Source organism: Passer domesticus, chromosome 3 (assembly GCF_036417665.1).
Source record: "Passer domesticus isolate bPasDom1 chromosome 3, bPasDom1.hap1, whole genome shotgun sequence".
NCBI classification, from domain to species: Eukaryota; Metazoa; Chordata; class Aves; order Passeriformes; family Passeridae; genus Passer; species Passer domesticus.
Window position 1 is genome coordinate 111,842,094 of NC_087476.1, and position 11,856 is coordinate 111,853,949.

At 40.9% G+C, this 11,856-nt stretch overlaps 1 long non-coding RNA gene across 1 annotated transcript; it reads left to right on the forward strand.

The window, feature by feature from the left end:
* The first annotated feature begins 367 nt into the window (after positions 1 to 367).
* On the forward strand, positions 368 to 11,514 carry LOC135298243 (uncharacterized). The gene is made up of 3 exons (XR_010360260.1): positions 368 to 488; positions 885 to 1,663; positions 11,406 to 11,514. It is a non-coding gene; the product is annotated as an uncharacterized LOC135298243 (long non-coding RNA).
* Positions 11,515 to 11,856: the final 342 nt, after the last annotated feature.

The window sequence follows — 11,856 nt, forward strand, 5'->3', positions numbered from 1 at the left end:
CCTAGCTCTCAATGAGTAGTTTCTGAAGCAATGCCCTTCACTTGGTAGGAGAGACATTTTTGTTTGCTGGCTACTCAGAGGCAGCTGAGACAATTTAGTGAGAGTCAATCTGAGAGCAAGTAGAAGCTCCCCTTCTAGAAAATAAGTAAAACTGCATTTTGACGAGAGCAGTGTGCTAAATTGCAGCATTATTTGTGTATGGCAGTCCAGGAAGGAAAGGGACTGGTAATTCTTTGGCTTGGAGTCAGTACCAGAAGTTGATTTGGTGAAGCAGTGACAGACCTGAGAGGCCACCAGGTGTATGCCATTGTCACTGGCTGCCTCCCACACAAAACTCTCCAGATGGACTCCTTTCCCTTCCTGATTGGAAACCCTTACAGAAAAAGAACATTTTAATAATAACAGAGGCTTCTTCTCCATGGACTTAAACAATAATATTCAAGGTCAGAGCCTGGTTAAAGTTTTCTTCTGGTGGGTTTTTGGTGAAGGTAGGTAAATCTCAGGGTAGCACCAAAAGGAACCTGAATAGGTCTGAGTAAATGAGGTAGAATAGATGCATAAATATTTCTAATTGTTTAGCTTGTTTGCATCTTTATTAGTTGAGTTGCTAATGGAAAGCAAAATAAATATAAAGTGAATTAGATTTAATAGAGAGCACAAATTTATTCAGTTTATATGCACCATATCCTGAAATAAAATACATCCAATGTACCTGCTGCCTCTTAAAAATACAAATAAACAGCCACAATTATCTTATTAACTATGTTACAATAATTTAGGGATTCATGTCATTCACTTTAATCCTTATATTTAAAGGCAATATTTCTCTTAGTAGATTGGCATCCTTCAGGATGTACAATTTTTGCACTATAACTGTCTCCTAGGACACAAGAAGCACCTGTAATGCCTCATGTCCAAGAACTTGATGTCACAAATACAAGACACTATGGGGGGACACCATTTTATCTTTGAAAACTGCTCCTCGTGCTCCAGGGTGTGGACACGCTGTGGTTGCCAAGCAGCAATCAATATCCACCAATATCCACTTCCCTGAGCATTCCAGACTCAGACAACCATCAAATCCATGGTTTCAAAGCACGTTGGATGAATTTTACCCAGTACAAACAAGAGCTTCTGGTATTGCATACTGCCAAAAATATCTCTCCAAAGGAAACCAATTTGGGATTGCTACTGGAGTCAGGCAGAGAAGAAAGGAGGGAGCTGGCACCTATGAATTTGTCACCCAAATTTCTCAAGGAAAACTGCCTCTTGATTCCCAAGAGAGGAACAAACAGCTCAGAGTCTCTAGCCAAAGGCCAGATGCTGATGCAAATCCTTGGATAATGCAGTTCATAGCAGGATCATCTGGCAGAAGTGCCTTCCAAGGGTACAGATGCACCACCAGCATGCTCCCAAAACCAACCCCAGCCCACAAGCAACCTGATACTGGCCTTACAGCCCCTGCAGTGGCTTATCCTGGCATTGCTGAGCAGGCTGGGGTAAGCTGTTTCCACACCTCCTTGCTGTGCTGAAGCAGCAAAATTGGAACAGTTCTCCAGCTCCATCCTTGCTCATCTGAGCTGTTTGTGACCAGAGGAATTTTAATCCTCCCCAGAGGAGCAGGCAATGGGTGTCTCAGTCTGTCTCTTTGCCACCTGCACAGGTGAGTGCTAAGCCCCTTTCTCACCCTGCTCTCTTCAGATTGTTACGCCTGGATGGGAGCAGGGCTCCCAGCATCACACCCGCTGTGATCACAGGAGGGAAACAGCAGACACCAGATCACTGCAGCAGACACATCATCTTTGTGTAGACCTTCACAAATGCTCTACTCTCATCTTTCCCTAGCCTAAAGAATAAGAAAGAAAGGCAAAACCTAGTAGGAATTATGTGTATCACGACAAGCACAAGCATACAGGGAGACACAATGAGCACTTTTCTTCCTGTTAAATAAAAGCCTCTGCATTTTGTCTCAAGTGGGAACCCAAATACTGGGCTAGCCTAAAATCTTGTATATTGTGTGGGAAATATTTTGTCTTCAGCATTCTCTGAGTTACTCCCATTTTGGCGTTGGAAAGCAGCAGCAGTTTGTGATAAAACATCCCCCAAGAAATTCAGGGAGCAAATGCTGCAATTGTTATGTAGAGGGGAGAAAATAGTGCTCACAAGACACCTGATTCTCTTTTTTCTCGGGCGTATGTTTTACTGGAAAAAAAAAAAGGTTTTATTCACCTAGTTTCACCCTATAGTAATGCCAAAATTTCTGCATTTACTGATACACGTACCAGAACAAAGAAAAGGCTTTTGAGACCTGCATGAGTCTGTGGTAATAAATGGGTCAGTCTGGGTCCAGAGTCAGGATCTGTGCCCAATCACTAGAGCTTCAGCATGCTTGGGGAGCAAAAAAAAAAGAAAATATGTATAATGCTTCCAAATAAAGGCTGCTAAGAGCCCTCCTCATTTCCTGTGAGAAAGTAAGAGCCTAGAGGGGTAGAAATAAATTAGGTAAAAATTAATGGCTTTTTTAATTCTAACTAGTAAGCATATCACCCAGGGCTAGGCAAAATGCTCAAAAGAATAAAAACCCAAACCAAACTGAGGCCCTATGATTTTTGTTTTTCAGTAGCTGGGAATACTAATGCAAGAGCTTAAGGCAAATACATTAATCCCCCCCTAGCTATGCAGAAATAAATTGTTATGTTCAGCACTGCTTTCTTCAATACCATTTTTACAAGGGTTTTTTTTCCCCCCACCAGATTCCTCTCAACAATAAAATTTAATTTCATTTAAATAAAAAAAATAATGCCCCAAACAAACCCCAGGAAAGATGGACAGTAATTAGAAAGCATTTTGTTTCTGGCTTTGAGATAGATTACATCTTTTTTATAGTTTGAAATACAGATTATTTTTTGAACTTGTGGTCGAAGTTGCCAGTGAGATGCTTGGAGTTCAGTGGCCCTGAAAACGGAGGACCTGTGCATGACAACAGTGCAAGCTTTTCCCTGCAGCAGTGCAGGTGCACAGGCACAGCAAGCAATGGTCTACCAGCAGTAAAACCTAAGTTTGGCAACCAAGCAAAAATGTGCTGAATTGCCATGAGTGCAGAAAAATCTATTTATTTGCCCCTCTGATAAACCTGATTTCAGCGAGAGATCATAGAAGACTGTCCTTGAGAAACGAGGCAGCAGGGTTAAGGAGTGAAAGTGTTTGAGTCCCTTTCTGTTTAGAACCACCTGCAGTGCTGACACTGCCCTTCCCAGCATTGTTGCAGGGTGCTGACATTTCCAGTGTGGATAATACAATAATTTAAAATGGAAAGGCAAGTTATTTTAACACAATTTGTCCCAAGCCTTAGTCAAATACTAGAATCAAGCAGAACCTAACAAGCAGGTCTAATCTGCTATCACTTTTCTGTTATCTGAGTTTGGCTTGCATGAAATTTCTCATGTAGATGAGAAGATAAAACACATTACAGCAATCCGTCCCAACAGTTTTGTAAATGCAAGACAAAGCTAAGAAAAACAAACCAACCAAGAAATAACCCTCAAAAAAAAAAAAAGCTTCCCATGGCTTTCTCTCAGCAAAATAAGGTTGCAGAAAATGCAGCAGTTCTCCCTTTATTTCTGTGTTATTTGACTTGGGAGATTTCCACAAGACGTAAATCAGATTCATTTTTTTCAGGGGCTTAGAATGAAGATCAATGTTCTTGATCTTTTTAAACCCTGTACCATCTGCAAAGCTATCCAGACATATAAACTGGCACAGACAACCTTCCCCATTTACAGTCCATTCCTTCCCTCTTTCACTGTGATTACAGAGGAAGTCTAATTTACCATAAAAAAAAATTACTAGAAACATAGAGTGCACCAATGAACCTCACATTAGTGGGGCTTTTAAGAACATTCATGCTTTCAAAAGAGCAGAGAGAAACAGGCTCAGATGAGACCTCTTGAGGGGAATGTGAAGGAGGATGCTTTTCAAAACCTTGATTGAATACAATATTTCCCTCAGATCAGAAAGTGCAGGTGAAATATCTGACATCAAACAAGCAGGAGATGGGGAAAGCTACAGTGGCTGAATATGGTTTCAGACCTAAAGGAGTGTCACATTTGATAGGAATGTTTTTCCTTCCTGCTTTCTAAAGAAATCCTGTGAATAGCAGCAAGTCTTACTGATGTGGAGCATTCCCTGGACTAGGAACAGGTGTGCAGCAGCGAGGAAACCACCCTGGTGAGATTGTCTGAAAATGTTCTGAGGATCTCATGTGCTCCTGGCTCCTCCTGGTTGCAGAGAAATCTCTCTGTGTCCACCAGCTCTGCAGGAGTCTGCTGACCCAATGGCACCACTACAGCACTTAAAAAAAAATATTGTTCAAAAGTTTTTTCCCCTTCATCACTGCAACGAAACTTGAAAATGTGAACCGGAAAGGGCTGAAGCCTTTGCCTCTGCCTTCAGAAACTTGATTAAAAAAAACCCAACCAAACTTCCATCAAATACTTTACTGAAAGAACTATGCAGGAGCCTTGTCTGTTATAGGAGAGGAGGAGAAAAATGATGCAGGATAATTACACGTGCACATGTCTGCTCTCCCCAGCCATGATCCTGAGGGCTGCTTTCCCCCTCTCCCCAGGCACAGCTCAGCACTGACCAGTCCTCAGGGGAAACTGAGTGCCCTGGGCTGTGTGCTCATTCCTTCCTTGATTCTTTTCTCTCAAAGATTCCTCAATAATACACTCCTCAAAGGCTGAGATTGGTGTGCCTATGCAACACACACCAATAATCTGGAAGCAATATATATTTTTGCAGAATCATGGCTGGTATTTGCTATATCTTGAAATGGCTAGCAAGGATTTTGCATTTCAGGGGGAAGAGACTCATTTAGCTGGTAAGGCCAGTGTGGTTGTCACAACAGCGTGGATCAAATGTAGCCCTGGGGTGAAAATATGCAAGTACATTAACTCTGCATTATGTTTTCCTCTATGGGAGAAGTCTTGTTATTTATACAATACAATTAAGGCATATGTCCAACCATGCTTGTAACATAAATATTTTAAGATGAAGGAAGAAAGACAAAAACAAAAACTCACTGTCACTCAGTAAACAGCCTCAGAAATGAAAATAAACTTAAAACGGTGTAATTTTCCCAGATGAAAAGCACATCATGAAATGAAACCTGATGAAAAAAACAAAAAAGCAAAGAGGCAGGAAAACACCTCACCCAGCATTTTTTATGAAATATTCAGACCTAGTAAATGCTCAGACAATTCCAAAACCTGAAAATGACAAGACACATAAGGGACAAATATTTTTGATTTAGTGTATTCCACTCCAAGTGCTCTGGATGTCAGAAGGGAATGACTTGAGAGAGGAATGAGTAAGTGTGAAGAGACCTTAGGTTTTGCAGCTCTGGGCAATCCCAACTCTTAGAATACAAACTGGTGTGATGGGTGCCAGAGCTGCAGAAACCAAGGACTAATTGGTTTAGGCTGTACCCTGAGCCTGGCAGGAATATTTGGTACATGATGATTTTAGATGAATTCCTCTTATTTTGCATCACAGGTCATGCTTAAGTCAGTTCCCTACCTGTGGGCTATAATTCAGAACACAAACAAGTATTTATGATTGATGGAAAAACTGATAGGCAGGTGGTAAACCCAGCGTTCCTTGCCTTCATTTTTTATTTATATTGAATTAGTACCCAAATATTTTACCTCCAATTATGGTCTGACTGCTGCTTTTTCAAGGGAAGAGCTGCAGTGAGGAATGCTTTTTTGCTTTGAAGAATTTTAATAGAAAAAAAGTAATAGCAGTGGAAAAAAAAGTCTAAATGGAACAAAGTCCTTTCATAACAGCCTGTTGTTTGCTTAGAGATTTTTTTCTTTTTATTTTTTTTTTATTGTTTTCAGAGAACACTTTATGTTACAAAAGCCAGGATCACTTAAACTAGGAAGACCTTGAGATGAAACATATAACAATATTTGTTCATTTTCTCAGTGAAAATTGACAGATAATGATGACTTGAACTCTTCCCTCATCAAGATTTATATTTCTAGTTTTACTCCCAAAAGAAAGGTTCACACCACAGTCTCCATGTTGACATCACTTGGTGCAATACAGTGCTGCAGTAATTTAATTGCTACAGCAAAGGAACCATAAAAGCTTAGCCCTTTTGGGTTTTGCTTTGTTTGTTCTGTCTTCCAGTTGAACTATTGGTGAAGAATGTGCAGCAAGCTGGGAGAGAGGATAAAAAAAGTAAAGTTTAAAAGAGAAATCAAGCTTTTTGCTAGTAAGGTTTGGTCATTATGTCATTAGCCATAATATTTTCAGGGCAAAACCAGTCCAATTTGTCCCTGACCCCAGAGTGTTCAGCCTGGCAAAAGCCACAATGGATCCAAAAGCGAATCTTGTTATTGAGCCTTCCAGGATTCTGTTCTATGATTTTCCTACCCCTACTCTTGGTGTTATTTAAAGGATACTGTCCTGGTTTCTGCTGAAGCAGAGGGAATTTTTCTCCCTAGTAGCTGTATTTGGATTTTGGATGCCAATAGCATGTTCATAGTGTGTTTTAATTGTTGCTGGGCAGTGCCTAGAAAAAGTCAAGGACTTTTTATCTTGTCATGCTGCCCCACCAACAAGCAGGCTGGGGATTCCCAAGATTATGGGAGGGCACAGCTGACCCCAAATGGACAAAAGATGTTCCATACCATATGATATCATGCTCAGCCTGTAAACTGTGGGAAAGCTGCTGCTCGGGAACAGGCTGGGCATTGGTCAGCCAATGGGGAGAAATCATCTTTCATTTGCATCACTTGTTTTTTGGGGTTTCATTTCACTCTCTTTTTGCAACTTTTCTTTTCTTTAAAATTCATTATTTTAATTTTATTTCAGTTATTGCACTGTTTCTTTCTCAACCTGCCCATTTGCTCACTTTTACTCTTCTGATTCTCTCCCCTGCTCCTCCAGAGGGAACTGAGTGCATGGGGCTGAGTTGCTGGCTGGTGTTTAACCATGACAATAATTCACGTGTAGTCCTGGCCAGATTTCAGATGCTGTGAGAAGAAAGGGAGTAGCTGGGGAAGGACATCTTTTGCACATGAGGCAGTCTGAGCACTTCCCCTTGCACCACCTGTGCATGAATTGAAGCTCAGGAATGACCAAGCCTTTGTAGGGCAAGGGGAGTGGAATGAGTCCTGGCTTTCTGGACTGGGAAAAAGCCCTCTGTCTTAGCTTGTGAGCCAGCATAAAGAAAAAGCCCCATAAGGAATCTTTGCAATGTTCACTCTCTTACAGCAGTTATCCTTCAGCCTCCCCAGTTTTCTTCCTCCTTTTTTTCCAAAGAAGACTCGCTTGCAAACAGCATATTTGTGCTCCCAGGTACAGCATCAAGGGGAAAGCTGCTTTTGCTGGCTCCCTCTCCTCCAGTACTTGACCATCCTGGTTAACAGCTTGCTGCCACAAGGCTTGCTGGCTAGGGAAGAGCTGCAGGAACAGCCAGCATGACATTCACTTTTTGTGCTTCACTGCTGCAAGGAGCAGTATGGAAAAGGAACTAGCTCATCCAGGGACATGTGGAGCTCAGAGGGACAACCCTACTTCCCAAGGTGGCCCCTCAGCACTGCAGCTCTGCCTGGGCAGACAGCAGGACTGTTCAAAAGGCTGAACTTCGTTTGAACACCACTACCTGCTATGGCACAGGCAGGGTGGTCCTTACACAAAAGCTTTTCCCTCTACAGAAATAAGCCTGTGTAGTGCATTCATTCTGTAACAAGAAGAATCACTCCACCTCAATTACTCCCACTTATTCCAGAGGAAACAAAGTGCAGAGGGCAAGGAAAAGGCTGAGATTGCTGCTATAAGAAGTGGTCTGTATAGCTCCCACTGATGTGGTTTTAGAGCTTGCTAAGCTAAGCTAGGCCAAATCATCTATCCCTGAAGAAGAGAGAGCTTTGAGAGTGACCTCAAAAGTGAAAGCTGCCATCAGCCTAAATTCAGTGCCTGAAGGTGAATTCTGCACTTGTCCATCTAGATAAATTCTAACCCAGTATTAGAGGTCCTGTTTCCAAAGCTATTGAAAATACCGCACTCTGAACTACAGAAGTGTTGTCAGAGTCTGCTGCAAATTTTTGTGGAAGCCTGAGCTGCACTGCCCTGTTCATTGGAAGGAGACACAAGGGGTGGAAACACAAGCTGCCTACTGATGGCTGCATCACTAATTTCTCATGCAATCTCTTAATATGGTTCTATTTGTCATATCTGAGTTAATTTTTTCAGCAAATACCTTTAGTGCTATGGAAACAGTTAGAGGAGAGGCTAGGGATCTGAGGGAACAATGTGATGCCTCATGTCACCCACAGTGGTGCAGAACACCACAACGATGCCCATAAACAGAAACTTTTTCAGTATTTAAAATAAGACAGGAGTGCCTCTCTTTAGAGAGGGAAACAGACTAAGAATGATATGCCAGTTCTTGAGGGTTTTATATTTCTCAGTAACACAGTAACATCAAAGGAATTGATATGAACTAATTTGCTTGATTTGAAACTGGATTATTTTTACATGCACACACCAAGGAAAGTACCTTTTAGGGATGAGTTTCTTGATGAGATTTCATTAGAGCTATTAAGTATTATTTGCTATTTAAGAAAGTATCATCAGAGCCACCATTGCTATATGAAGATCTTGAAGGAAAGAATCAATTCTGATTACAAAAAGCATAAGGGTTTTTGATATGGATAAGTTTAGGTGAACATGAGAACTTGTTTTTCCATGTGTCCTCTTTTCTTAGGCACGAAAACTGGAATCTACAGTATTCAAGAGGATGAAAGGCACAGTGATAAGCAAGTGAAAACAACAGAGATGCAAATTTTAAATGTGAATCCATTCCATGATTTAATGCCATGGAACTTGAATCATAAGCATTTACAATGAGAATGGGTCAGCAAGATAATTCAGAGAGCATCTGTTCCCATGAGTTACAGAGAAATTTTTTGTTTGCATGTTCACTTGTTTGTTTTTTCAGAACCTCATTACAGGGAAACATAAGTTACAACGTCCTCACTGATTATTAGAGGAGAGCAACAAAGGGCATATCTGTTCTCTGTTCAATGATCCATGCAAACAGAGCAATATCCACAGCAAGAAAAGTAAGACTGCAAGAAGCTGAAATGGCCAGTACAGCAAATATTTTTAAATGGATATAGTTCAAGCTGAATCAAGGTGACCCATGAAGCCAGCTTCAAAATATATTCTCTTAGGAAACAGAAACTTAAGCCCCTAACTCTAACACAAATGCTAACCCTGATCCCGATCCTAAATGTCACATTAACCCTAACCCTTAATCCTAACCCTGAACCTAACACCAATCCTATCTCTAACCCCAGCAGGCTGTCCCAGTGTTTCAGGTGCAGATGAGAGGCTGCCCAGGGGATGTAATGACCACCAAGACCTTTTTAGGCTGGTACATTTATCTGTGAGCAAAAAAAAGAAACATATTGAATTTTGGAGGTGGAATCCAAATCTTTGCAACAGGCTCCTGGAAGAGAATGACAGTTCTTTTCCATAGGCAGGGAAGCATGCAGCCCCAGAGTTTCAGGGGAATAAGTGTTTTCATGTATGTTAACACTATAATTTTTTATAGTAAGTGGGAGTTTTAGGGCTATACTGAGTTTATATGGACTATAAAACATGAAAACAGTGCTCAATGCTCTTAATGAAGAAACCAGAAGGAATGCTTAATTTTGTGTTTTCCTTTGTTCCTACATGCAACACATCAAAAAGAACACTTTGCCCAGTTTATATTAAAAGAGGTGTGTTATTTCTAAAAACAAGAGGTAACTGATCATGGCTCCAATGTCTCCAGCACTAGGAAGGAGAAATTTTTCTCATTACTGAAGTCTTTTTGCAATAAATTTTCAGCCTGGCTGGAGGCTGCTCACCTGTTTTACATATGTAGAGGAAATTATAGCCTGCAGCAGTCATCCTCCTCTGTCTGAGCACTGCCAGGGTACAATATGAAGATTTGAGATTCATTAGGCCATGGATGCAAAAAGGGGCTCTTGTAGAAAGATATCCAGGAGGGTGGTGGCATGTAGAACTTGAGAGGAAGATCACAGGCATTGCTACTCCTCAAGCAGAGAGGAACTGTCTTTGCAAAGGGTAAATCTCATTTGTGCAGGAGACAGACTTCCTTGAGGGGCTTTTACAAGGCTGTGAAGTACAACCCTGCAGCATCAACACTTTCGACTCTATCACGAGCTCCAACATTTTCTGCAGACTTCCAAGAGAAAACCAGATTTCAACCTGTCTTAATGAATTGGACATATGTATACCACACAGAAATCTAATAAAACCCAGCCAAGAAGTGAAGAGGGGAGAGGATGAGACATGTTACAGGCATCAGTGACATCTCTCACTATGCTGCTGAAAGGCTCAGGCACTGCAGTGGGGGCCACAGAGCCTCTCAGAAATCAGAGACAAAGAGGGGACCCCAAAATTTCACTTCTCTGGAGAAAATGAAAAACACAGCACCACTCAGCCATGTATTTTCAGCCAGGTTTGCAGGAAAAGGGAGATATCAGCATGGAAACAATCTGCATCTACAACAGTTTTCTTCTATGATTTTCAGCCTTTGTGGCTTCTATGCAGATATAAAGGACAAAGGTCTTTTTTATTAAAAAAAGTCAATTAAATATTGAACACTGTAATGTCATATTTTTTTCCATTTTTGGAACTCCACGTGGTTTTGTTCAGCTGAATATCTGACTTCTTTATGATACACACCTGTTTACTTCTGTTAGCAGATACGGCCCCTGAGCACTTAGGAGTAAGTGTCCCTAAACTGAATTCATCAGGGATGAATTGGTGTAACCTGGGAATTTTCCACTGGGTCATGGACAGTGATTTATAGAAGAGATTTTTAGCTCTACAGATGTTAAGGGACCCTTGGATCTCAGCCTCTGGTTACCTGAAGAGAACAGTTCAAACACAGTGTTTGAGAGGGACCTGCCACAATGTACATATATCATAGTTTAGAGCATTCTTGACGTAAGAGTGTGAAATTCATAAACATAAATATTTTTTAATTTTGTACCATTGCGTGATTCTAGCCAGGAATAAAAAACCAAACAAACAAACAACCAAAAAAAAAAAAAAAAAAAAGAAAAAAACAACAAAAAAACAACAAACAAAAAAAGCAAAAAACCCAACCAAACAACCAAAAAACCCCACAGCATAATGGGTTATCATCATTCCTCCTTATTGCTTTTAGCACCATGCAGATGTTGTTTACACTGCCAACATTATGTTCTTCTCAAAGATGGGTGGCTACAACCTACAGGATATTAAGTCTACAAGATTTTGGGCCCATCATACCCCACTTTCTAACAATTTTCCCCCTCTTGTGCTAACAGTGGCAGTGCTGGCACCAAGCCTGATACAAGACCCCAAAAGAGGTTTACTGCACCTGCACAATTGTCCACCACAGAGAGTTTCCCAGGCTTTCCCCAAAATTTCAAGAAGGGACATGGAGCTGCACGTGGAAAGAGAGAATTACAATTTCCTTTATGAGGTAAAGGTCCTTTTTGCTTCTTTATTTTTTTCCCAACATTTAATAAATAAAGATGCTTCTTTAGCATAATCCAGCAAAGAATAACCTATGCTATTGTTTTGTACAATAGTGTTTGCTTAAATCTCCATTGCAGCACCTCCATGTGTGCATGCAGGTACATAAATACACCACTAAGTTTTTATAGTGATGTGTGCTAGCTAAAAAAACACCAGAACTGCCACTGCTTTGGGAACTTCAATTCTCTTTCCTTTCCTCACCTTCTCATTTGCCTCCAGGCACTCTGTAACAAAAGT